The following is a 27,933-nucleotide window of genomic DNA, read 5'->3' as shown; positions in this document are numbered from 1 at the left end:
GGTTGAGAACCACTGATTTAGACAAAGAAGGCTTCATGCCAATAGTTACATCAATCATATTGGCAACTGAAGGACACAGTGTACCTTGTGTCCTTGCACCTCCTCATGGTATCTTGGCCTGAATAGGATTCCCAGGCTCAGAATCCTTGAACATTCCAATTAGGCTCATGCCCAGAGCAGCCATTGGCCATTCTGGTGTATTGATAGCAAGGCTTCTGTGCTCCCATTGGCCTTAACCATCCGGGGACCCTGTCATGGTTCCCACAGCTACCTAGGCCCTTTCTGAAGGTGATGAGCTTGGAGTGCCTTGACATCAAGATCAAGTTTTAATTAGCAACAAAGAATCTGTCTGTTAGCATATTTGAATCACATTCCACTCTATGATGAAGTAAGTGAATAGTTGAGTTACATGTGTGAAGTGACTGTGAACTGTTTCATAAATGACATACAAAATACCATTTAGCAAACATATCCATCCACACCTCTGTCTTTGGCACATCTGCATCCAGAGCTCAACAAATGCTTATTAGATTTCTTTTCTGCATATGTTATTGCAAAAGGAGAATAAGAATGACTATGAAATGCTGCCTGGGGGCAGAGTATCTGCATTCACTACTTAAAATTCTATAAGAATATTTATCTTGTCTATTTATTTATTTATATTCATTCATAAGTACTTATTTTATACTTTGGCTTATAATGTAATACTAATTAATTTTATTTGGTGGATCTAAATTGTCCACATTTGTTGATTGGGAGATTTTCAGTTGGCTGCTGTATTACTTTGACATGTTCTTTCATTGTGTGTGTGTGTGTGTGTGTGTGTGTGTGTGTGTGTGTTTGAGTACTTTCTTACTCTTACACAAGACTCATCTTATATATTTCCTGCTTTAGTCCTAGAATCAGCTATTTCTCCCAGAATCCTGGTTCCTTTATTGGAGAATGATATTAGAGACCAAGACCAAGGTTAGGTATGCTTGTTGCTATTGAGGTGTCATTTCTTTTAGGTGCTCTCAGATGACAGGGTAAAAAATATGTGTTTATATTAATTCATATAGAAACATATCTATAAATATTTCTTTATATATGTTAAGCCAAATCTGACTTCATACTGTTGTATTCAACTCTACTCTATGACCACATGGGTTATTCCAGCCTGTTACTCTTGCTTATCTGTAAACCCCTACTCCAACTATCCAACAATGAGAAACCTCACTTAATTATTCCATTCCAGTTTATATATATAATAGAATAAGAATTGTTAACCCATAATCCCATTGGAAAGAGCATTATCAACTTATTATAGTGCTTATGTATCACTTACTTTGCCTTTAGTCTTACAGATTCCACTCCTTTCCAAAGTTACTAAGATCACCACACCTTTTTTTATTGTTTAAAGTATTACAAATGTCTTCTTTTCCCCTGATTGACACCCCCCAGTCACTCCTGCCCTCCAGGACAGGCCCCCAACCCCCATTGTCCTTGTCCATTGGTTATGCTAATATGCACGCATACAAGTCCTTTGGTTGATCTCTTACCCCCCACCTCACCCCACCCCACCACACCTTTCTTCCCATCCTCTTCAGTAAGGTTATTTCATACATTTGTATTAGAGTTAGATTTTCTTGTCACAGTCTGTATTCCTTCCTGAATTCCTTGATCTCCTAAATGAATGCTTAAAAATATTTGCATATGTTAAGGTTCACTTTTTGTGTTGTAAAGTTCTCTGGATTTTCACAGATGCGTTATGTCTTGTATCCATTATGACAGTTGAATAATTTTATTGCCCCTCTCTCGCCACCTCCATGTTCTACCTAGTCCTTTCAGAAACTGGTCATTTTGTCCATAGCCACTTTATCTTACCCTCCCCCATTTACTCTGTTTCCATGTTTGTTTGTTTTTGTTAATCCTCACTTCAGAATATTTTTTTCCATTGATTTTTAGTGGAAATGAGGGGGAGAGACAGAGAAACTTCAATGTGAGAGAGACACATCAATTGGTTGCCTCCCGCACATGCCCCAACCTGGGCAGGGATCAACCCTGCAACCGAGGTATGTGCCCCTAACTGGAATCGAACCTGAGGCCCTTCAGTCTGCGGGCCGACACTCTATCCATTGACCCAAACTGGCTAGGACTCCATGTGTTTTTAAAGGCTTGCACCTTTCAATCCTTTCCAGAGAATCCACTCTTCTCTTCTGTACTCTCTGCCCTAAATTGATCTGTATGTCACTCATTTTCCTGTTGATTAGTAGGATATAGAGAGCTTCTAACACAGCTTCATTGTGTTTCAAAATGGACTTAGTAAGAAAGCACATAATATATGTCTAGTGCTTTTTATTTAGCACCTCAGAGCACTTATCAATTAAACCCCCAAAGCTAAGTGACTGAGCTTCCTATAGATAGTTATGTCGAGACAGAAGACCTTTCCCGAGGTCACAGTAAACTGCCCAATTCATAGTCATGGAAAGATAATTTCATTTCCTTATCTTCTCAAACAAGGTTGCCTCCTCAATAATGATTGAAGAAAAATAAATTATATTTCCCCACCCCCTCCTTTCTTCCCCTGGGAATTGGGTACATTTAAGAAGCAAGAATCTTGAATAGCACCCAGCTACATTTGGGAGTCTTTCAATGGCACAGTTTTAATCCAATCTTGCTTCTGGTATTTAGGAAACCAGACATAATCGCTTTCTCTGTAGGGGATCTAAGCACTCTCAAGCTTTTCTCACCAATGCTGTCTGCCTATTTTTTGCCCAAAGACACAATAACTATTTTAGGTAACTTCATACTGTGAAAAGGCTTGTGTTATGTAAATGAAATGAAGGCATTATAGGCTGAATTAATGGATGATTTTTAAGGCAAGACAATTTGGGGGGGAACATATAAGCAATTTGGGCAGAATTTAAAACTTCCTCTACGGCATTGACTCTAGCACGCAGTTGAGAAGCTATATTTTTCTCAACTTACAGTCTTATTCTCTTTTGTAATCAGTCTCATACTTAGTTACTTACATAATGCTAATTATCTGAGCAAAGTATGGTTTTGCTAATTTTAAACTTTCCTTTCAATGACAGAGAATCTATTGATAGTTTTTAGCATTTCTACTGAGTTAAATATATATCTTCCTTGTGGTGTTTAATTTTTTTTTTAATTTTGGACCCCAAGAACAATTTCTTAACTGAAGGAAAACAAATATTTACTCTTCACTGACCTTTCCCTTTCCCATACTCTACCCCAACTTTCCTACATCTCTCCATACTAACATTAACTGGAATGTGTTAGGTAGTAAAAAGTCCACAAGAAACTAAAAAGTGAAGGGGGTTGTGTTCAGGAAGGGTATATACTATGTGTCCTTTTGAAAGACACTTTTACATATGAAATAGTGTAATGGCCTCAAATAAAAAACACACTTGTTTTTATTTTGAACAGATTTCCTAAAACTTATTGGAGCATAGAATGCTTTTCAATGCAAACAGTTCCTTCACATGCCATGTTCTTTTGTTCAGTATGTTCCTTCTGCTTGGCATGAACTTGCTTTTGCTGCTTCTATGTGCAACTGGGAAAATTGTCTCTCTCAAAGCTTATCTCAAATGTCCCCTCTTCCACAGATCTGTTCTTGAATCACTAACAAACATAGGTCTACTTATTTAACCTTTTTAGAATTTTTTTTGGTAACTTTCTTATGGCCCATCCCCACTCCCACTTTTGTTCAATTATCTGTATTATTGGTTTTAACCATTTGACCAACGGTAAGCTCCCTGAAGATAACCACCATGTCTTATTTGTCCCACTATCATTTTCAGGGACTAATACTATTTCTTATACAAGATAAGAATTCAATAAATGTTTATTGTATTGAGCTTCATAATAATAGCAGCATGCCTTTCTATAACATTTGAAACACATTATCTGATTTAATCCTTATCACTCTGCAAGCTGGGCAAGGATTATCACCCTCACATTTGAGGACAGAAGTCAATATACTTTATTGTACTTGAGTTAAAAAATACCGGATATAAGCATACATTTATTTCCTAGTTTTGAGAACAAGTGAAACATAACTTAGCTGCCTATTCCAGAATATATTCAATTTAAGAAGATAAAACTGTGAACAAACTAAAACTATTTTTTTCATCAAGACTATCTTTTTGTGTGTGAAAAATCCCCTCAAGACCTTTACCTCAATGGGCCCAACAATCTGAAACTATTATGTCATAAATTCTGCCCCATCTCAGTTCTTGAAAGACCTGCTCTACAACTCAGCCCAGACATTAAAACCCTACAAATGTTTTCTCTTCTCTGACTTTTAAAATCTGGGACATGATCAAGATTTTTGTTATGGTCTCTTCTATTTCAGTTAAGTCTAATAAAGTTAGCTTTGCTTTATCAACTGCTTTTATTGCTGATCTTCTGGAAAAATAGTCATTATAAATGAAAAACCTGACACAAAAAGGATTAAGAACTTACTCACATTGTATAGCTAGGATATGATAGATCTAATATGAATAGTCAAGTCTCTAAAATCTTTATCTGCAAAGACTTTCTTCCATATCTTTCTTTTGGAATATATCATTTCTCTAGAACAGTTATAAACCTGAAGTAGTTACAAAAAGCAGTACAAAATTAATTTGTCCATAGCCTCTCTTTCAAATAAGTATGTTTAATTAATTAATTAATTAATTAATTAAAACAAGTAAACAAATAATATTTATTGAGTCCCTACTATATATCAGGCATTAGGGTTATATCACAACAAAATAAAGGAAAGTTTCTGCTATCAGAGATGTTACATTCTAGTTAGGGTGGGGTGGGGAGCAAAGACAGTAAGCATATGATTTTATAAATAGTTGAAGTGAAAAAATGACAGAAGGTGTGCAATAGTATATGGGTTGTCAAAGTCCATCTGAGAGGGTGGTGACATGAGATAGTTCAAGAAAGTAGGTGAGAGAGCTTGTCAGATATCTGGGGGAAAACCGTTTTCTGCACTCATTGAACAAAGCCTAAACTTAAGAGACCAGGACATTTATGTTTAAAGAAAACTACAGTGATTGAGCAATCATTTTGTTAAATAAACTATTTGTGGTTTGAATTAGTGCTGTAAGTGGTTTAAGGTTGTGTCAGTGGTATTCGCCACTTTATATTCTTATGCTGCTTTGATGATAAACAATGCCCTCTGCTTGCTCTTGCATATGTAAGTCCTCTTTAATTCCTGACGGGGGATGGTGACCCTTCCTCTGATTATTTTTTCTTTCATATTCCTATGTAAATTTCTTGTGTGATAAGAAGTATTTATAAATCCACTTTATTTCTGAAAGCCTGAGGAGCCATAACATTTATTCCTAAAGCTATTAAGGTCAATTGGAGGGAGAAAAGCCAGATAGGACATATTTAACCATTCATTTGGTTTACTAGTATATATTGTGAAATCCCTTTAGATGACTGAATACAGAGAAATTTTAGTCACTATGGAATGATTGAGACATCCTGATAGTAAATTCTTTAAACTTTGTGTGTAATCCAACCAAAACACATTCTTTTGAGTAATTTCTCCCACTGTTTCTGAAGGATTTTAATGAGGCTAGACCAGCCGTGGGCAAACTACGGCCCGCAGGCCGGATCCGGCCGTTTGAAATGAATAAAACTAAAAAAAAAAAAAAAGACCGTACCCTTTTATGTAATGATGTTTACTTTGAATTTATATTAGTTCACACAAACACTCCATCCATGCTTTTGTTCCGGCCCTCCAGTCCAGTTTAAGAACCCATTGTGGCCCTCGAGTCAAAAAGTTTGCCTACCCCTGGGCTAGACACACAGAAGTCCGTTGCCAAAAAATTTTTATTTAGCGTTCAAAGATGAAAAATGATGAAAATCAAAATAATAGCCTTCACTATTTTATATCATTACCAATGCTGCTTCTCTGAAACATGGCCCTTAATCCATTTAGCTCAATCTGACTATGCTTTTCGTCTCAGAGCCTTTAGGGCTTCCACTCTGCACTCTAGTGTCCCTAACACACAATCTCTGAGACCTGGCCCTCTCCATCATTGCCTCCATCGCTCGCTTTAACAACATTTTCTTTCCAGAAAACTTCAAATTAATCCATTTAGAATCACCTGTTCACTCTATGCTGCCCTTTACTTAATATCCTTGACTTTTTTCTTTCCTCCTTTCCTGGCTCCACCTTTATGTTGGGGTTCTTCAAATTTCCACTCGATGCCCCACTCTATGCTCTCTCCCTTGGGCATTTCATCCATTTTGCAGGATTTTAATAGTCATCTTCTCCATAGATAAACATCACACTTGTATCTACATCTTAGATTTTCTTCTGGGCTTCAGACACATGTATCTAGTGCTTGTCTGAGTGTTCCAAAGGCACCGTAACAGTGATTGTCAACCAGTGTGCCACAGGAATGTTTAAAACATGCAATACCTGACCATTTAGTGGGGCATTAACCTCTTTTCCCTTAGCTTTGTGGGAGGGCGGTGGAGAGACAACAACTGACACAACAATATCCATCCAGTGTGAATGCCTTATCTCAAACCACAAATATATAGGTCATATAATAGAGTTGTATCTTGTTGTTCACATTGCACAAATGGCTGGGTCTGATTGGATAATTCTTGATCGTAGATATCCTTATATACAAGTACTAGAGGCCAGATGCACAAAAATTCATGCAAGAGTAGGCCTTCCTTCCCTCAGCTGCAGGCACCGGCTTCCCTCCGGTACTACCTCACTGGCTTCCCTCGGGCCGCCCGCAGGCACCCGGGACCCGGGCTGGCTCCCCTCCTGCCCCAGCTTCATCAGGAAGGATGTCCAGAATGAAGTCTGGAAGACGTCCAGTCAAATTAGCATATTACCCTTTTATTATTATAGATAGGCACCTGTTTTTTTAAAAACTCACTTTGGAACAGAAAGGATAGGTAATTACTATTATTTATCTGTAAATTAATCAAAATTATATCTATTTTGTCAGATAGTCAAAAATATATTTTTGGTGTGCTGAAAACTGTTAGTAATTAGTTTACATGTGCCATAAGATTAAAAGGTTTAAAATTGCTGCTGTAACATTAAGACTCAACATTTCCAGCACCAAGCCAAGTATTTTTAATCCAAACATATTTTTGGAGTCTTTCTAAGTTCCTTGAGTTAATATTATTTAACTGGTTATATAAAACATGAAATCATTCCTTGATTGATTCATTCAGTGATTACTATATGTCCTCTAAACCCAAATATTCATGTGAAATTGCTTTATAGCTCTGGCAATGCTGGGTCCAGAAATTTCTGATATTCCACTCAATTTACTTTGGAATATAATGTTGTTGTCTTAAAAATATATTTTTATTAATTTCAGAGAGGAAATAAGACAGAAAAATCAATGATGAGAAAGAATCATTGATTGGCTCCCTTTTGCACACCCCACACTGTGAACAGAGCCCACAACCTGGGCATGTACCCTGACCAGGAATTTCACTGTGACCTCCTGGTTCATAGGTCAATGCTCAACCACTGAGCCATGATGGCTGGGTTAGAATATACTGTTTTAATAAAAGTTTTACAGCTAACTATCCTAACAACTTTGGGTGACTACCCAATTTTAAAAGCCCCCTGAGGTTGAATACTCAGGGTAATGTAGTCTGAGAAGAAAATTCACTATACGATGGTATAACACTCCCCCCAGGCCCACTCTAAAGTAATTATAGAGCTCTGGTCTATTAAATGTAAATACTAACACTAAAATGTGTCTGTATCCTTTAAAGAAGTTTGAGATAACATTTAAAGAATGCTTATTTTAAAAGCATTTACATCGTTGGGGTAGAAACAGATCCATATATTTTTATTCTTCAATTTACTTTATTTTGCAGATAGTGAGGATTTGGTGTTTAGTAGTTCCCCTGTTTTCCAGCAAAGTATATAAAGTGACCTTTCGCATAGCCCAGAGGCACTAATACCAGAAATATTAGATTAATAAAGGAAAGTAACTATAAGAAATAAAAAATCTGAGACATGGTACCTGCTTTCAAGATATATTAAAATTTGGCCAAGAAGATAATATTCATAAAAAGGTAAAGGGCAGAATAAAGTCAAATAGAATTGCCAAATGGGGGATAGAGGTAGCAAGTGAAACAGGCTTGAGGGAGAAAGAAGAAATGACTTTGAGTTGGACTGTAAAGGGAAGGTTTCATTGAGGATTCAGGACTTATTGGAGACTCAAAAATCTGAAGAGAGTAAGAAAAGGCTAAATGTGTCCTCTATGTCATACTTTGCCATTTCACTCTGATGTGTGTGTGTGTATGTAGAAGAATTTTTCTTAAGACAATGGAATACTGCTATTTAATTGAAAATAGAAAGTGTTTATATGACTGCATTATTTTTTGCTGAAATCTTCCACAAAGTAGTTACACCTCTCCTCTGAGTAATTATCTTACATGGAATTTCCACTGTAACTTGACGCATGAACTCACGGTATACTTGCTTCTGTAACTTTGAACAGATCTTGTTTGTCGAGGGAACCCCTGTCACCTTTTTTTGCATCACAATTTTGGACTTTGCTTCCCTTTACAATATCCCTCAAATTCCCTCTGAAGATTTTCCTCATCTCTCAACCAATCGGAATATCTCTACTATAGTCTTCCACTACACCTCCTTGTCTCTATCAAACATTTATTTGGCAGCATATTCAATATTTTGAGTTTGTGTCCTTATTCTATGAGTACTTTTGCTATCTCTTTGGGTCATAGGAGGGCTCATTGGAAACCTGGTCATGTCTCTTACTGTTTGTATCTCCAAAAGACCTTGTACCTACTTGGTTCTTGGTACATGTATATTGAAGGAATCATGAAATAAAATGAGTTGCAAAGCTTTGAGGTTTATTGACTGAGTTTTATTCCACTGCTGAGGGTGTTCATGAGGAGCCTGCTCAGTGATGTGTATTGAACTGTTTGGTTTGGGCTCTGTTCAGTTTCTGAGGGGAATGGGTTAGTTGTTAGCTCATTTACTTGAAGAGCTGTTCCCTGAGAAGTCTCACAGGCTTTCGGGAGCACTGTATGATTGAAACATTTCTAGGCTTCTTTTTTTCTGAGTGCTTTGCAGGTACTTCCTGTTGTGTGTCAGTCTAATTGCAGTGATGCTTTCTCTTGAGAGGCCATTTGAATTATCACACTGAGATGCATGAGTGAAAATTATGCAGTCTATTGGGGGTAGGGGTGATTCTGAAGCATGTTATCAAATTGACCTTTAAGGGTTCTTTTAGAATAATGTGAAAGGGGAATCAATTAAAGAAATTTAGTAATAAGTTAGTCTATATGAATAGTTAATTCTTCTTTTTACAGATTAATACTTGTATGGTATATGCTTGTATAGCATTTCCACGTCAACATTATAATATGCTTGATATTATTTCTGATCACTTTTCTTATAAGAAGACTAGGGGTCTGGTGCACAAATTCGTGCACCTTGAAAGTAACTGTGGGCTGTGAGGCTGTGGTGGGCACAGGGGCAGGTTTCGGCCCATCCTCTGCACCCCCATCTGACCCCTCCTGCCTCGGCCCCCGGTCCCCTGTCTGCCAGCATCCCCGCTCCTGCTGTCGCAGCTCCCACAGGCTGATGGCGCCGGCCCCGCTTGCACCCACTGGTGGTGCGAAACGATTGGGGCTGATTCCAGCAGCGGGTGCAAGTAGGGCCAGCACCATCAGTGGGTGTGAGCGGTGGCTGCCAGCCCCGATCACCCCTCAGGAGCAGGGGGAGGTGGAGAAGCCCTGAGGGGTGATTGGGGCTGGCAGCCTCCACTCGCATCCGCTGATGGCACCGAGTGATTGGAACTGGCACCAGACGCCAGCAGCAGGTGCGAGCAGGGCTGGTACTGGCAGTGGGTGTGAGTGGGGCCATCCCAAGTAGCGGGTGTGAGAGGTGGCTGCCAGCCCTGAACGCCCCTCAGGAACAGGAGGAGGTGGAGAAGTCCTGAGGACCGAGTGATTGGAACCGGTGCCAGGCACCGGCAGCAGGTGCGAGTGGCGGGTAGGACAGTGGCGCATGGGAGCAAAGAATTTTCAGTAACCACCAGAGGCTCACCCCTATGACAGGGACCAGCACCTCGTCTTGGTCTGGTGCCCCCGCTCACCTGCTCCACCAACCCGCTGCGGCCAATGCCTGCCATGTTCTGCACTCTGCCACCTGCTGCTGATGCCCACCATGTTCCACATGCGCCCTCTGGTGGTCAGTGCACATCATAGTGACTAGTTGTTCGGTTGTTCCACCCTTCAGTCTATTTGCATATTTGGTTTTTATATATATAGATGTTAAAGCATGCTCAGTGGACTTCTGGGTCAACAAGAATGTTGTCAGGCAGTTATTGAGACTGAATAAAAAATAATGCAAAACTAACAAAAGAGGCAAAACCAAACAATAACAAAGCAAACCCAACCAGAATATAGAAAGATATGAAAAATGAAAATAGCATAGGTTATTAAAATTAAATATAAAAAATTACCATGTTCCAGGAATAATTTTTTATTAACAAAGCTCAGAAAAATCTCTGAGTGTCTGATTATATAGGAAGAGGGTGGCTTTCTATCTATTCCTACTAAAAGCTACTGAGTCAGTTTACTAACTAGAAGTTAAGCTATTCCCTTACTTTTTCTTGTAATGCAGTTTGGCCATAGGTAAGAGGTGAAATAGCTCAACCATGTATGAGAAATCAGTTGTAAGAAGAAGTGGAAACAGGAAGTGCCAAATAACGCTTTCTGAGAATTCGAGTTTTTATATGCTTATCCTGGCAAAAAATGTTGCTACTTAGTAGGAATATTAGATACCATTTATCCACAGCTTATTATGTGCCAGGCATTCTGTGAAACACTTTACATATACTGTTCTATTTAATTCCTATAATAACACTGTAAGAAAGATATTATAATATCTATCTTACAAATGTTGGGAATGAGCTTCAAAGATTAAATCATATGCTCATGATTGCACAGCCTGAAAATGGTAGAATTGGTAGAACCCACTCTGCCTGATCCCAATGTCTCTATTCCTAATTACTTTTAGAATAGTTCAAATATTGAAGGAATAAATTAATCTCTATAGAGTCAGATAATCGTGTCCTAGAAGCAGGGGGCAAATGACTATTATAGATACTGGAAATTTGTCCAAGAACTCTGCAGATTAACTTTCCTACAATATACTAATAATAAACAGGTTTGTAATAAGGGACACCTAAGGAAACTCACCCACATTTTTATAGGTAAAAATCCATGTCTGAATATACAGCTGTTCTTTAAGAAATAGAAAATAATGTAAAATAAAGGAAAGCACTGAGCAAAGCTGTTTAGAAGAATAGAGAAGCTTTATACCTTTCACTTAGTTCATAGTTGGAAGAAGCTTGGAGAATGGCCAACAAGTTTCCCCAGGATTGGCAGAACCTCAGGAGATGCCTCTAGCCAGGGGGCTGAAGCAACACCACTGAGAAGACTAACTGGAGGCCCCTGGCTTTACTTGACAACAAGCCTCTCAGGGGCTAATCACCCAGGGAAGCTACACAGGCTGGTCAGGTGGTCACCCATCTTCTTAAGAGATTTTCACCTGTCCAGGAATGACTCCCCAGGAAGTCACACAGAAGAGCTTACATAGACAGGTACAGCAAGGCTTGTTTCAGATTCTCAAAGACAGAGGCTTCTGTGGCATTCAGGTTAACCCACTCATCACAGGATGGCATAGGAATGTCTTGGAAGACAGTGTAGCTGCCGTGCATATTTTAAAGATTCAGGAAACACTCTAATTTCACTTTTGCCTGTTTACCAGTCCTCCAGGCATGAGTTTGAACTAGAAGCTTAGAGAGAAGAAGATATAGGAGGCTTCAGGCTTTCAGGCAAGCACTTCCTGTGAGAGTTTCACTCCCAGGCGACTCTCACGGTATTCTGAAGGCAAGCTAGGTCAATCTGCTAGTCTGGCTTTGGAATCAAATTCCCTATGAAGCAAGAATGCACAGGCCCACATGGAGCTCCTAACCTGAAGTGCTAATTCAAACAGGCTGCTGGGATAACTGGGATTCTTATATACGAGTACTTGCTGGTGCAAGGGGGCATTATAGAATCTTTTTAACTAATCACATATCTTGAACACCTTCATTTTGTCAATGAAAATTATTGCTAACTTACCTTATGCTAATTAGTGGATGTCCTGAGAGTAGATTTTAATGAATTTCAAGTATTGTGTGGCTACCCCTCAGTGCAGATTCTGAGTGAAGATATTTCTAAAGATATGTAACCCTCCTCTCCCTCCCCAGTGTAATTTATATACCATATTTAAGTATTTTAAGGTATTAGGTTGATAATATTACATTGAGTATATGACACAAAGGACATTCAACCAAATAATGTTTATGTTTATTCAGGGATTTGATCCTAGCCCATTAACTCATCTCCTCATTGGGATTAGATCTGTTTCCCCCATTAGTTTAGGTACTTAAGTAGTTGTAGATCTAGTGACCTCTGTGATCCCTTATCCGTAGGTCTATGCTCTGACTCCTATCAGCTCATTGACATTGATCTTATCAAGATCAACAAAGACTACTGAATTACTAAATTCATTGGTGAAGTCTTGATTCTCATCTTACCTAACCTATCAGTAGCACAGTGAACTTTTTATTCAAATACCACTTTCCCTGACCACTCCATCTAGAATCTTAATCTCACCCTCATTACTCTCCTCCCTGCTTCTTTGCTTCTTTTTTCTAGTTGTCATGCCCATCTATATTTTACTTATTGAACCTATGTATTCTCTCTCTCCCCCAACTAGAGCATCAACTCCATGCAATTTCTGACTGTTTTGTTTATTATTATATTCCTACTGCCTAGAACAATGCCCAGCAGAGTAAGTAATCAGTATGTGTTTGTTGAATGGATGAATGAAAAATATCATTTGTGAGAACCTAAACTAACATGATATTGTGAAATGTAATGTGAGAATGTATTTAAAGTTTTTTCTTACTTGTTTATAAATTTTCACCAATAAATTCACTTTTAAGAATCTATCTTAATAATCAGTGACAAAAAGATGCATAACCTCAGTCCTATAAGTACTATCAACATGGGTTATGAGAACATGTTTGCTAGTCACATAAAAGTGTTTATTACCAATCTGAGATTTGACTACAAACTGATGTGTATCTTTCATCTCTATAGATGCTGTGTATCTTTTTGTGTTGTACTATGTGTGTGTGTGTGTGAGTGCATGATAGGATTTTCAATTTTGATAGAGGTAACATAAGATAGGGAATTTCATTCACAGCATATGGGAGTATAAATTAACACAGTTTTATGAAAACAATCTTTTCATCTGTAACAAAAGCCTTAAAAATATTCAGAGTTTTTCTAAGCACCAAATTAAAAAACAATTCTGAAAAACACAGGCAACAATCAATATACCAAAATATTTGTCATATAATTACTTATAATGGTATACCTTTAGAAGAAACTCCATTGTTCAAAAATTAAATGTTACATTTTTTTCAATGGAATATTGGGTTTTCATTTAAAAATGTCATGTTCCCATAGTTTTTACCTGCATAAAGCTCTTCATAAATGAAAAAATAAATTTCTAAACAATGAGTCCAATTTTATGTTAACCTTTCCCCAGCTGTCAGTAAGGCACTGGGTCCTGCAGAGGAAGCTAAGGCCATGTTGGGGTGAGGCCCTCACTTCATCAGGTGACTAGCACCTGCCCACACCATGTCTTCTGTCTCAGAGCTCTCCTGCATCTACTAGGTCCTTATCCAGCACCACAGCACTGAGGGGATGGTGAAGGAGGATAAGATCCATGCCCTCATTAAAGCAGCTGGTGTAATGTTGACCCTTTCTCGCCAGACTTGTTTGCAAAGGCTCTGGCCAATGTCAACATCGGGAGCCTCATCTGCAGTGTAGGGGCTGGTGGACTGCTGCCCCAGCAGCTGGTGTGCACCAGCAGGAGGTCCTGCTCCCACCACTGCTGCCCCAACAAAGAAAAGAGATAATGACATGGGCTTTTGACTAATAAACCTCTTTTGTAACACAGTCAATAAGAAGCTGAACTCTGAAAAAAAATATATCCAGAGAAATGGAATGGAAATAAATAAATTACAATATCATCTGTGGACTTAGTCGTGAGTATTTTTTCTCACTATTTTATATACTAACTAGAGGCCTGGTGCACAAAATTCATGCGGGGGGTGGGGGGGGGTAGTGTCCCTCAACCTGGCCTGCACCCTCTCCAATCTGGGAGCATGTATAACTTGTGAAATAAAAACCAAAATAATCCAAAATAAATGAAAAACTTAACACATATTGAGAAAAACAAAAAAAAAACCCTGCTGGAAAACTTCCTGGATTTTTAAGACAATTCTTGCAAAAATTCTCATGTTGCCATTATAGAGTGTTAAGTAGAATAAAAAAAAAAGGAGTGTAAAAGTCTTGATTGAAAATCTCAAGGTTTCCTTGCCTACCCTTTGCATTTACATAACACTTTACATTCCACTTTATGTCAATCAGTTCTCCTAACTGTCCTGTGAGGTTGGCAGGTCAAGTATTGTTATCTGCAGGTCTTACATATGAGATAATTGAGGCCCAGAGAGGTTAAGTGACTTGCTCAAGGTAACCCAGCTAGAAAGCAATAAATAAAACCAAGATAAAAACTCGTATCTTCTCTTCTAGTCACACACTTCCCTCTCCCCTGCTCCCCATTGCTCTAAACTATTGTGCTGAGAAATTAGAAAAGAGAAGACAGTGATTGTGTTCTTCTGAAAGCTATTGGAGTACACTCCTATTAGCGCCAGACATCTCTGAAGTCATTGATTGCCCCTGCGAGATGATGAGATTGTGCTACATAGAGCTTGCCCATCGTTACCATGTGATTTTCAATTAAGAAGAAAATCAAAAGTATCCCAGTGTCATGGTCATAACCTGAAGGGTTCAGACGAGCTACCAGCTGCATACAAATCAGGGAAGAATAATCATTTATCTGAGTGTGCAGATTGCAGTCTTCCGAAAGTAATGGCTTCTCACACTGGCGGCCTAGCTATTTGGTTTTTCATGCCATGGATGTTGTCATTTGTGAATTAGCTCTTTAATTTGGTTTTGACTCTTGGGAAAACTTATTTAAGAATCTTCATTGAACAATCGCTGCAATGATACAGAGTATGAAAGTGTATGTGAGAATGAAACACATGAGAAGTTCATTAGGAAGGCTGCTGTGGAAGTCCAGAAAGTCCAGAAAGCTCTGGCCTTACAGAGAAGCTGATGGACAAGCTCTCTAACCTTCAGCATGTCATGGCTCCTCAGCGTCATAATTCATAAAGTAGGGCTATTAATTTCTATCTCACAGAGTAGTGAAGATAACAATGAAATACACATGCTAAAGGGTCTAGTCTGTCATAAGGTACAGATTTACTTAATATATTTTATCTTATTTTATTGCAATGTAGTGATACAGAAACAGTTTTCTATGATAGCATTGTCTGGGTGCTTTAAGAGACTCCCAAAGCACCTTACTGTGAGAAAAGGGGTATTCATGAAGGAAATGTGAATGTTGTCAGGTCATATGCTCTTATGAACTGGCCACTGAGAAAGCCATGAAGTAGCCACATTTGAAAATGCTGTAAATGAGCCTGTTAATCAATACAGCAGCTACCTAGGTATTATAGTTGATCAGAATAGAAAGGGTAAGAAGTAATCATCTTAGGTATATTGTATAGAAGATAAGGATATACCCATCTCATTCTATATTTTTATATCTTAATCATAAAGCAAGCTGCAGTTGTCACAAAACAAAATTGTCTTCATAGTTAATTTTATTGATAACTAGAGGCCCAATGCACGAAGATTCGTGCAAGAATAGGCCTTCCTTCCCCTGGCTGCCGGCACTTCCTTGGCTCCAGCCCGAAGCCACCTTTCCACTTTCATGTGCTGCCCAGAGGCCCAGAGCGGGCAGAGCAGAATGCAAGCATCCCGGCCCAGCCACCGCCATCTTTGTCCCACAATTTGCATATTCCTTCCTTATTGGCTGTGGGCACTTACATCTTTGTCACAAAGTGATGGTCAATTTGCATATTCTATCTTTATTAGATAAGATAATAGGTTTACCTTGTTAATGCAAATAACACAAAGTAATATGTGTACTGCAAACTTGGAGTCAGCAAGATATGGATTGATTTTTAGAAGCATTTTCATCTTGCATCTCTCTTGGCATATATTTTTGACCTATTTAAGATGGCTTATTTTTAGTGATACTATCCTCTATAGTAAAAGGGTAATATGCAAATTGACCGAACGGCAGAATGACGGGTCACTATGATGCACACTGACCACCAGGGGGCACGTGCCCAATGCAGAAGCTGCCCCCTGGTGGTCAGTGTGCTCCAACAGAGGGAGCACCACTCAGCCAGAAGCTGGGCTGATGGCTGGCCAGCGCAGCGGCGTTGGCGGGAGCCTCTTCCACCTCTAAGGCAGGGCTAAGGATGTCCGACTAACGACTTAGGGGGAGTGGGCCTAAGCCATCAGTCGGATGTCCCCCAGGGGCTCCTGGACTGTGAAAAGGCGTAGGCTGGGCTGAGGGCCCCCTTCCCCCAGAGTGCACTAATGTTGTGCACTGGGTCTCTAGTGCTTATTATAAGATATTAGATGCCCAGTGCATGACATTCTTGCACTGGGGGGTGGGGAGAAAATCCTTCACCCTGGTCTGTGCCCTCTCAAAGTCTGGGACCCGTTGGGGGATGTCCGCCTGCTGGCTTAGGCCCACTCCCTGCGCTCGCCAGCTGTGAGCCCAGCTTCTGGCTGAGTGGTGCTCACCCTGTGGGAGCACACTGACCACCAGGGGCCAGCTCCTGCAGTGAGCATCTGCCCCCTGGTGGTCAGTGCATGTCATAGCGACCTGTCGTTCTGCCATTCAGTTGATTTGCATATTAGGGTTTTATTATATAGGATGATTTTTATTCTCATTATTTTTACCTCACAATTAATTGGTTATAAATTCTGGTGCCCAAATATAAAGACCTTGGTTTCACCTCTTAAAATTCATCACCAACTCAGTCACTATTTCACAGCTCTGTATTTTTATCTTGTTAGTGATATTTCCATTTCCCAAGAACTCTGCCTTTCATTTTTAAGTGATGCACTTGACATAATTTAATTTTATGAATGAAATGATTAGATGACCATAATGTCATGCTCAGAAATTGTTCATAGATTCCTCTCTTGGGCATTTAGAAACATTTAACCAAAAATTGAAGACAAGTGATTACCAATTTCTAGGTTGGATTAACTTTTAATATTAATGCTGATGTCATAGTGTATCAAAATGCTTCTTGTGCTTAAAGTGTGAAAATGCAGAAATATCTGCCAAGTGACTGAGCCAGTGATGTGCTGTGATAATCTTGCTTATTTATCTTTGTTGTGAGCACTATGCCTAGTGGATGCTTGGAACTGTGTAACTTGGGCGTTCCTTTGTAGAGTATATGGTCTGTGTTCTAGGTCATTCACTCACTCATTCATTCAATAGATATCTTGTGGGTACCTACTACGTACTAGGCACAGTTCTCTGCACTGGGGATACATAAGAATTAAACCCCATAGCTTTATGGGAGCTTATATTCTAGTGAGGGTGACAGAATATAAAAAAGTAAATCAAATAGCCTCTCAGAAAAGGCATCCAAGTTAGTGTTGCCACATAATGAAGCTTGCCTCAAAAAGTTATTTACTTGATGGTGATATATTTTTAAATCCTCAAGTAAAACAAATATTTTCATGTCACCATTCTACCATTTCCAACATGTTGAAACATGTCTCTATCCCAGTTAGTACCCAGAGGCATGGTGTAGGCCTGGTCAATAAATGCAGTATCTTGAGTATTTGTGTTGATAACCTTGGTTTTGGTCACTATCACTTTGTATATAGTATATAAGTAAATAGATTCGTTTTCTGTGGCTTCTAATTGACCCTTAATTTCTCTAGAGTTGTTTCGAAAATATTTGAACACTGGAAGCCTCATTAGAAGCATGCGACAATCTTAAAAGCTGAACCCTTTCCAGGACACTTTGTATTTGGATGCTTATTTAGAAAACAAAATTGATAAAATCATCTTATGACTTTATTATCATTGAATGAACTTCATTAAATGTCAATTTCATGACAGCAACCCAATCCACTGGATAATAATCCCGGGGCACTGTTGTGCCTGGGCTCATAGTGAGCAATGTGAGCACGATCCATATTCCAAGGGCTTGGGAAGATCAGCTTCAGGTGAGGCTAAGGAAGTGAAAATATCCTGTTTATAGCAAGGTCCTCTTAGAATGTCTGGGTGAACATCAGAAAAATCACACTATTAGGATTTGATAAAAAGCCTCATTTGCTGCTGAAGTTTGGACATTATCCAGATGCATAAAATAGGATGTGGACAGATATTCATTTCTCTGTTTTTGAAATATCTCCCCTGAATGTCATACAGTTGGATGAACATTTCAGAAGCAAATACTGGCAGTTAGAAATATTGTGTCCTCGAAGTCATTTGGACTATTTGTGGGAGGTATGAGTACCTAAAAAAATTCCAGGTTTTGTATGAAGGAGTAAGAGTTAACAGTTGGAAGGTAAACAACAGAACCAGCTGCACACTCCAAATTAAAATTTAAGCCATCACACATTTTGTTTGCATATGTTACTAATAGTTGCTTTGAAATACAATAAATTGACCTGCAGGGTCAGCGGGACAATGTGGTTGGCACAGTTTGGACTTGGTTATATTCATTATGTTGCTGGGTTTGTGAATAAGGCTCTGCTATTGTTGGAGAAACACCAGTAGCTGAGTCTTTCCTTCAAAGCATATACATACCCCAACAAAAGAGCTCATGCAAGGATGTGTGCGGCAAAATAATATAGCAGCTGCTCTATTTAGAAAACAGGAGTAATCATCTAACTCAGAACTCAGAAAAAGCATGAAGCACATTTTAAATCATACAACTTTATTTGTCCTTTAGAATTTTTAAAAATCTAAATTTTTAAATTTGGATCTAGTGTGAAAATGAATATCTGTCCACATCCTTTGGATCTTGGAAAAATCTATGGAGAACACTTGGAGCAATGTATTCTGACTTCAACGTGTTAAAAACATCTTGTATTCCCTTGATTCCACTCACCAATACCATTTTTGTTCGGTTGCTATTCATTGCGTAACAGTGAAATAATGGTTTAGCGGCTGTATATGGTTCTAATTTAAAAGACAATGCACAAAGCCAAGTTATGCCAATTTGCTCTTTTGAGTGTTGAACATTTTCTGCTGTTCTGTTTCCTCTTCCTCTCTTTGGGGCACTAAATTGGGATTCTGGCTGAGTTTATGCTACTAAAAACAGTCTTTAATTATTTGTTCTTAATATGTCTTTCACACCTGAGGGGGTAATGAGTAGTTTTAGGTTATAACGGTGTCACTGTGTAAATTATAGTTTCAGGGCCACAACAAAGGCTTGTTAAATTCTTGGGCCACAAAGAATCAGTACTAATGAAGATATCCTCTCTTGAAAAGTTACTAAATTTGATCTAATTGACTATATGTTTTTTTCAACTGTTGCTCCTAGTGATGATCCTTGCATATATTTCTAAGACTTGGAATGAACCTTAAACTCATTTCTAGGGAAAGCCAGGTGAGCCACTATGTGCAAAGCAGAGTGTGTGCAAAGCAGAGTATAGCTGACAGCCACACCTGTTGTGATTTCCTCTAGAAATGGTGGCTTCCTGATTGTACAAACTGTCATACTGCAAAGCACAAAAATTATAATGTCTTCCCACTCTGACCAACTTCATACCTGTCACTTCTATAACCATTATAATCTGTATTTATGTAGTATGTCTAGTTTTACTTCTTGCTTTGTAATCTGTCTCAAACATATAGAGCTGTAAAACAAGGTTCCAGCGTATTCATTGGTAATTTTTATTTTCCATCTGTTGAAGGCTTTTGAGAAAGCCAATGGTCTCTTACTAGCTCAAACTGAGAGCGTAGAAAATAATAGTTTATAACATTCCCAGGGTGCCTTTTACAGTCATTTCTTTTCTTGGTACTTAATTTTTTCTCCTTCTCTGGTTGACAGTTTTTACTTCAGTGTAGAACTATAGGTGTTTGGCTGTTTTTTTTTTTTTGATTGAATGCCACATACTGCATTCTAATGCTACAACATGTGTACACAATAAATTTTCTTGTAAACTGAGGGCTTCAAGGCTAAGACTCTGTCAAGCTTATATTTCCAGAGCTCTTGAAATATTTTCCACTTAGCAACCTCCTTGCATTACTTGCAAAGCTTTTAGGGGGCATGTCAGTCAAAAGGATGACTCAAACCAAAGAAAAAACAATTCAGAGGCTGTTTTTTAGAATTAGTATCAGCTTCGGAGGTGATTCAATGGCTTTAACAATTTACACTGGAAAAGTGTGAGAAGGGCAAATATGAGGGAGATGACGGCATACCAGATATCTAAATTTTGTCTGTCTTGTAAAAGTCAAAGTTATAGTTTCCATTTTGAGTAGAAGTTTATAGGGACAGAATATGAGACATGGATCAGTGATAACAAAATGACAACCAGGTGGGTAAGCATGGATGCATGTGTATATATCCAAATCTGGCATTAAGTCATTATGTTTCATTGTCTGACAAAAATATCGGGTGAGAGTAGTGTTTTCAAAGATGAGTGTATCTTTGTATCTGCATTTCAGAATCTCTTGGGTCACCTCCTACAGTTAACATTGGGCCTGCCAGAATCCAGGAACACATACCACTGCTCCTATCATTAGTGATCAGGGCAACATGAACTTACTAAGGCTTCCTAGGTGATTATGTGTACTTTCTGCCCAATGAAGAGCTCTAAGTACCAAAAGATCAGTAAGAAGTGTGATAAGAAAAATAGAACTGAAGAGAGTAGGTAGGGGCCTCAGACACCAAAAGCCCTTAAAAAGAGTCAGAGCTAGATTTAATGAGAAAGGAAGTGAATAGCAAGTCTAGCCCCCCTTTTTTTGTCTGCCTCTGCTGTCATCATCCTCAGACAGTGGATCTCCAGCCATCTCCTGATTACAAGCTCTGACTTGCTCAAGTTCTGCCTGAGGCAAGTATTTCTTCCATCTTGGGAATCCTAGAAATTAAAACTGACATATTACTAGGCTTGTTGTAGGTGATGTAGCTGCTCATTGGTGAGGAGCAGGCTCAGATGCAGGTCATGATCACCTACATGCTCTGCACTGTGCCTGTGCATCATATGGGAGAAAGAAATTTATGAATGTCCACCCTAACTATATTTTCAGGAGAGAGAACAAGAGAAAATAAGAGAGAGAGAGAGAGAGAGAGAGAGAGAGAGAGAGAGAGAGAGAGAGAGAGAGAGAGAAAGCACCCATTGGCGAGTACCCTCAGCTAGGTTGACCAGGATGATGGTGGCTCCACAAGGAACACTGAGACCTGACAATAAACCTGAGATGCCTGTCTATGAATTAGACCTCAGTCATGGTCTAGTGTTGTTCCCTGAACTTTTAGACTGCATCTTGGTTTTTCTCTTGGCTCCCATCTGATAAAGAGACTCCTCCAATGCAAGTTCCCAATTCATATCCTTCTTGAGTATTTAGTATAAATATCTTCATCCCAATTCCAAATTACTATTCTGGAAAGTTGTGAATGATAACAGCTAATATTCACTGAACATCTTTTGCATGACAGGTATGGTTCTAGTTATTTGACATGCATTATTTCATTTAATTGTTCCAGTAATCTTTGAGTTTCCCCAAAGGAGCTTTTCCAAAGGTCACAGATCTAGGAAGTGACAGAATTCAAAATTAAATTCAAGACTATCTCTATGAACTTATTATTTAGACCACAATAATCTCTAGCATTCTTAGGATGTGAAATCTGTTTTAATTTTAAGCAGTTTCTCTCTTGTTGGAGTGAAGTCTTTCTTACTGCTGAGCCTCTATTGACATGGACAGACTTGCACCAACTATTTGCCTGAAATTTTGAGTATTAACTATTGTCTACCCATGTCTTAGGTTCCCAGAACCTAATCTTAGACTCAAATCTGCATTAATCTGTGTCATTCCATGCTTTTCCTTCCTTAATCATCTTTGTTTGCCTTCAGTTGGCTTCTCTTGAAAGTCACATTTTCATATCGGTGCTCACACACAGGTGAGTCCTACACATTTCATTTGTATACTATGATTTGTTTAGCATTATAATGAAAAACCCATGTATGCACCTATAATATTGTTTATATTCTAATTCAGAAAATCATATAGTACAATCTTTTTTGTAAGTTATTCTCAAATAACTTTGAAGATAGAATTTTATTTTATTATCTTTTTTGAAAGTAAGTCATGGGCTTGTAATGTACAGCATAAGGAGCATAGTTAGTAATCTATATATATAAAAGCCTGTATATATATATATATATATATATATATATATATATATATATATATATATATATAAAAGCCTAAGTGACCGAATGACCGTTTGACCATTTGCTATGATGCACACTGACCACCAGGGGGTAGGCACTCAATGCAGGAGCTGCCCCCTGGTGGCCAGTGCACTCCCACAGCGGGAGCACTGCTCAGATGACGGATGGGTGCCAGACGCCGGGCTCACAGCTAGTGAGCGCAGCTGTGGTGGCTTGAGCCTCTCCTGCCTCCGCAACAGCACTACTTAGAGGCGGCGGCAGGTGCAGTGGGGCTGGGATGAGTGGAAGCAGCGTGGTGCCCGGCCCAGGCTTGGGCTTCTCCCCGGCCGCCTGCTGCTTCGCACACTACTACATCCTTCAGGGGATGTCGGACTGCCAGTTTCGGCTGATCCCAGGATCTGAAACAGGCAGTCTGACATCCCCCGAGGGGTCCCAGATTGTGAGAGGGTGCAGACCAGGCTGAGGGACCCCACTGGTGCACGAATCCATGCATTGGGCCTCTAGTATCATAATAACTGCATGATGACAGATTGTTACTAAACTTAATATGGTGATCACTTCATAAAGTATATAAATGTCAAATCACTATGTGTACCCATGAAGCCAGTATAATATTGCATATCAACTATACTTTAATAAGAAAAGAAAAAAATAAGAATTTTAAATGAGGCAGTGCATCTCCACCTTTTTAATTCTGACTCCAAAAATCTTCATCTTAATTTTTATTGCTATTTTAACTACTATAGATATTTACTTATCTACAATTGTCTCCATTTTTTTCATTCATAAATAAAATTAAATGTGATTAAGAAAAATGACTGAACACCCAGCTGTTCACATAGATGCATCTTCCTTTTTTTTTTTTATATTTTATTGATTCCTCACAGAGAGGAAGGGAGAGAGATAGAGAGTTAGAAACATTGATGAGAGAGAAACATCGATCAGCTGCCTCCTGCACATCCCCTACTGGGGATGTGTCCGCAACCCAGGTACATGCCCTTGACCGGAATCGAACCTGGGACCTTTCAGTCCACAGGCCGACGCTCTATCCACTGAGCCAAACCGGTTCCGGCAAGATGCATCTTTCTTACTTGGGGGACACATACTACTTTGGTGAGATGGTCCAATGCCAGCAGTTGTCATTCCCTTGGCTGTCTTGTCATACCCAGAGTAGAGTGCCATAATACTCTTGAAATACCTCACATTATTTACATCCTTCTTTTTAGAGGAGAGAGCAGAATTTCTCAAGGTGTAGTTCATAGACCACAAGTACATTGAGAAGTACCCTAGAAAAAATGTGTCATGGTTATATATGTAGTAATTCCTGTGTAATTTATCCACATATTTTAAGATATGAGATTTTTGATGCACTTTAATATAACAAAGGCTCTGAGGAGTCATGGTGAGAGAAACCTTTGTACTGTTTATTTATTTGACCACTAAATCCTCTCTTCATATAATAAATATCAACGTCCTATGGAATTGGGTTGCATATAACATACATTGGTAAATGATATTCCAGGAAGTTGATATTTGTTGGAAAGAACTGGAAAGCTTACTTAGACTCTGAGCTTTTCTAATTGGCTGGGACAAGAGGAGGGTAAAGGATTGTGGGGGATGGAGACAATATCTCTCAAACTACTCAAAGAGGAAAATATAGTTTAAGGGATCAGAAAGGCTATGTGGACCCCATTTAAGTAAAAAGAATGGAAACTGGAAAAGTAATCTTTATTGGAGGTTAAATTAAGAAAGTCTTGGTATGATGCTTTTGTCCTGGAGTAATGACAAGATTGCATGAAAACCTGCTCATTTGCAAGTAGAATGCACCTACCAGTCAATAGCCTCAGTCCATTCAAGTGAGGTCAGTCCTGGCTGAGCTTAGTCTTCTGCTTTGGTTGTTATTATGATTCTCTTCCAGTGGTTCTCAACCTTCTGGCCCTTTACATATAGTTCCTCATGTTGTGACCCAATCATAAAATTATTTTCATTGTTACTTCATAACTGTAATGTTGCTACTGTTATGAATCGTAATGTAAATATCTGATATGCAGGATGGTCTTAGGCGACCCCTGTGAAAGTGTCCTTCGACCGCCAAAGGGGTCGCGACCCACAGGTTGAGAACCGCTGTAGGCTGTTGGCTATCAATTATGTCAAAGAAGCAATATTGCTCTAAGTCATACCCCCAAAACTTTGAAGGGTTATAGACAAATACATTTTAGTTTATAGAGACAAACTTGATGGAACATTAGGAAAAGAAGGCTACAACTACTGAGTAATTCAATTCTGCCCCTCCTTTATTAATCTAGATATTTCCTCTGAATTAATCTTGTGATGATTTTCAAAATGGTGTTGGTGGTTTGTCCCAGTTTATTTATTTAACAATCAACATTTAATACATTTTATTGCACATCTAATATTTACCTTGCAGAGAGAAACAAATATAACCGAGACACCATCTCTGCCCTGCTCTCTGGAAACATATGGTTCTTTAAGAAGACAAACATATGTACCAATAACCCCTATGTTAATGTGGCATTCATGTGCAAGGTGTAAGCCACACGTAGGAGGGGGTACTTAACTCTATCAAGCCTGTGGAATATTTACAAACCTGATTGTAAAGGATGAGTTAGACTAATTCAGGTGATAAAGGGAGAAAGGGACACTGTATGTAGATAAAACAGGTGCTGAGATAATGCTATATGGAAAAGCAAGGTGTTAAGGGATCAGCAAGTGCCATCCTATTGCTGAAGCCTTGGGAATGCTGATGGGAGTGGAAGGAGATAAAGCTGGAGCCTGATTATGAAGGCCCTTGCTTGCTAAGTCAAGCAGTTTTCCCCTTAGCCTGTAGGTGATGGTGGAGATTCTGATGGGTTTTAAACTGTAAGGATTTGGCTTTTAGAAAGAGCACTCTGGCAGCAGGTGGGCTTGGTTGAAGAGTTGCACAGCTATCCCAGGCCCTAGAATACTCCTTAACACTAAGCCAGTCCTGATCTTTGACACTCACTGACCCTCACCAAAAATTATAATTTCAAAAGCGACTTTGTGATTTGTCTATGACATCCTAACATAAAATTGTCTTGTGTTCCCCTACTCCACACTTCTCCCACCATGGAATGACTATAGCGTAAGAGAGATGGTTTTTCTACTGCTTTAATCAAACTTTCAAGTCTGTAATATTAACGTTGCTTTCTTTCTGTTATGGTGTATCTACTTGCCCTCTATGAAATTGATTCATTAGCATAATTGAAATGACCATTTGTCACACAAGTGATAAACAAATAAGAGGTGATGCAATACTTTCCAAAGGATTTAGGGTTCTATTCCCAAATGTCCTCAGTTTCACTTTCAGAATCTTATTAAACTTGGATGCTATGCCATGCATGAAGGATAATATGCCTTGCTGTTAGTAAAATGAGTGCTGTTTCCGTGGTAATCACCTTAGATTGGCTCAGAACAGCGTACCCACTTCTGTGGCTGCATGGAGAGAATGTTGCTTCGTATGAATGTCAATGGAATATGCCATTCTATTAATCTCCAGCCATGGGATACAGAATTTCCTACATAATGTGGTGATCAGCCATTTCTGTTATGATTTTATGGAAAAGGCCAACTGGCTAATGCTTTAATTATTGAGGAGATATTTTCTCAGTCATAGCACAGAAGTCACTTCGGATGATGTCTGCACATCTCAAGGACAGCTGGACCACCTTGGAGGGCACTGGAATGGTTGCCTGGGAATTTGGGGAGCTAATATTTTTCAAGATTTATTTTTTATTATAAAAATCTTGATTAAGGAAATGTAGAAAACAGAAAAGTATTTAAAAATTGTCCATAACTTTACTACTGAGAGAAAGCCATTATTAAAATATTTAATATTATTTTCTATCCATATCTATATTTATTTCTGTATCAATATCCATATATTTATTTATGGTCATGTCTAATAAAATAAGAATAGTAGCAGCTAACTTTTATTGAGCCACAGTATATCTAAAGTGCTGCTCTAAAATGTCTCCTGTATTGTCTCATAGACTCTTCTCAAAAATCTATTTGTTAGATATTATTATCTACATTTTACATAAGAGAAGCTCAGAAGCCAAAAGAAGTGACTTACCTACAGCTACACAGCTTGTAAGTGGTAGAGCCACATTCACACCCAAGCTTCAAAACCCAAGCCATTAAAGAACATGTTATAGTTTTATAAATATAAATATAATTATCAAGATAAAATAAACAATGTAAATATAAAATAAATACAAATGCCTATGTACATATACACACATACACAACAGTAGAACATTAAAATATATATTTAAATCTGATGGAAATCTTATTCTTTTTAGTTTCATTCAGCTTTTTCGATTCCTCATATCTAGTAGTAAAAAAATTGCATTTCCATAGAAATTACATTTATTGATTTAGTGACATGGAAATTGATTGGTTTTAGGCTTACACATCAAGGATAGAATTATATTGCCTAATCTAATATTTTTAATATGAAAATTTGTTCAAAGTAAGTTTCATTATGTACAACATTTTCATTATTATATAAACTTGAGGAAAATTTTTGAGTTCCTTTTGGGAGCATTTAATTAAAATCTTCATAACAGACTGTAGTTACATAATAGAACACTAATTGTAAACTCTAGACATTAGTATCAGCATTGATTTTTATCTTTCATGTAACAGTTTTTGCTTTTGATTTTTTATTGAGGCATTACCTGGGCTTTAGTTGAGTATTTGTGAAATATGGCCTTAAATATCTAAAATATTTACTATCTTTACAGAAATGCTTGCAAATTGCTGAGGCAAGTAGAGACAGAGAAAGCTGGAACCTGATTAAAGAGACCCTAACCTATTATTCAAAGAAGTTTTACATTATCCCACCAGTGATTGGAAACTTCTGATAGATTTTAAGTTGAAAGATTTTGCGTCTTTCACTGATCATAATGTTTTTGAGATTCATTTATATTGTTCCTGGTATCTGTAGTTTATTCCTTTTTATTGTTCTATTCTATGAATCTATTTCTCTCTGTTGATGGATATTTGCAATGCTTCCACCTTTTTATAATTATGAATAATCCTACTATGAACATTCTTGTACAAGTGGTTTTGTAGACATGTATTTTTAATTATTTTAGTAAATAACCAGGTATGGAATTGCTGGCTCATAAGGTAAGTATATATTTAACTTTATAGGACATTCCCAAATCATTTTCCAAAGTGGTTGTACTATTTTCTGTGATGGTAGTGTAGGTTTATAATTTTATCCATTCTCGTACCTTGTTATAGTTTAGTTTACATTCCCTGATATCTAATCATGTTGAACACTTTTTAATGTGTTCATTGGCTATTTGTGTATATTCTTCTATGAAGTATCTGCTCATACTTCTATGAAGTATCTTTTACTCATTTCAAATTAAATTGTCCCTTTATTATTAAGTTACAAAAGGTCTTTATAGTATAGATTCAAATTCTGTTTTCAGA

Source organism: Myotis lucifugus, unplaced genomic scaffold (genome assembly GCF_000147115.1).
Source record: "Myotis lucifugus unplaced genomic scaffold, Myoluc2.0 scaffold_15, whole genome shotgun sequence".
Lineage (NCBI taxonomy): Eukaryota > Metazoa > Chordata > Mammalia > Chiroptera > Vespertilionidae > Myotis > Myotis lucifugus.
Note: the sequence above shows the minus strand (reverse complement) of the source record.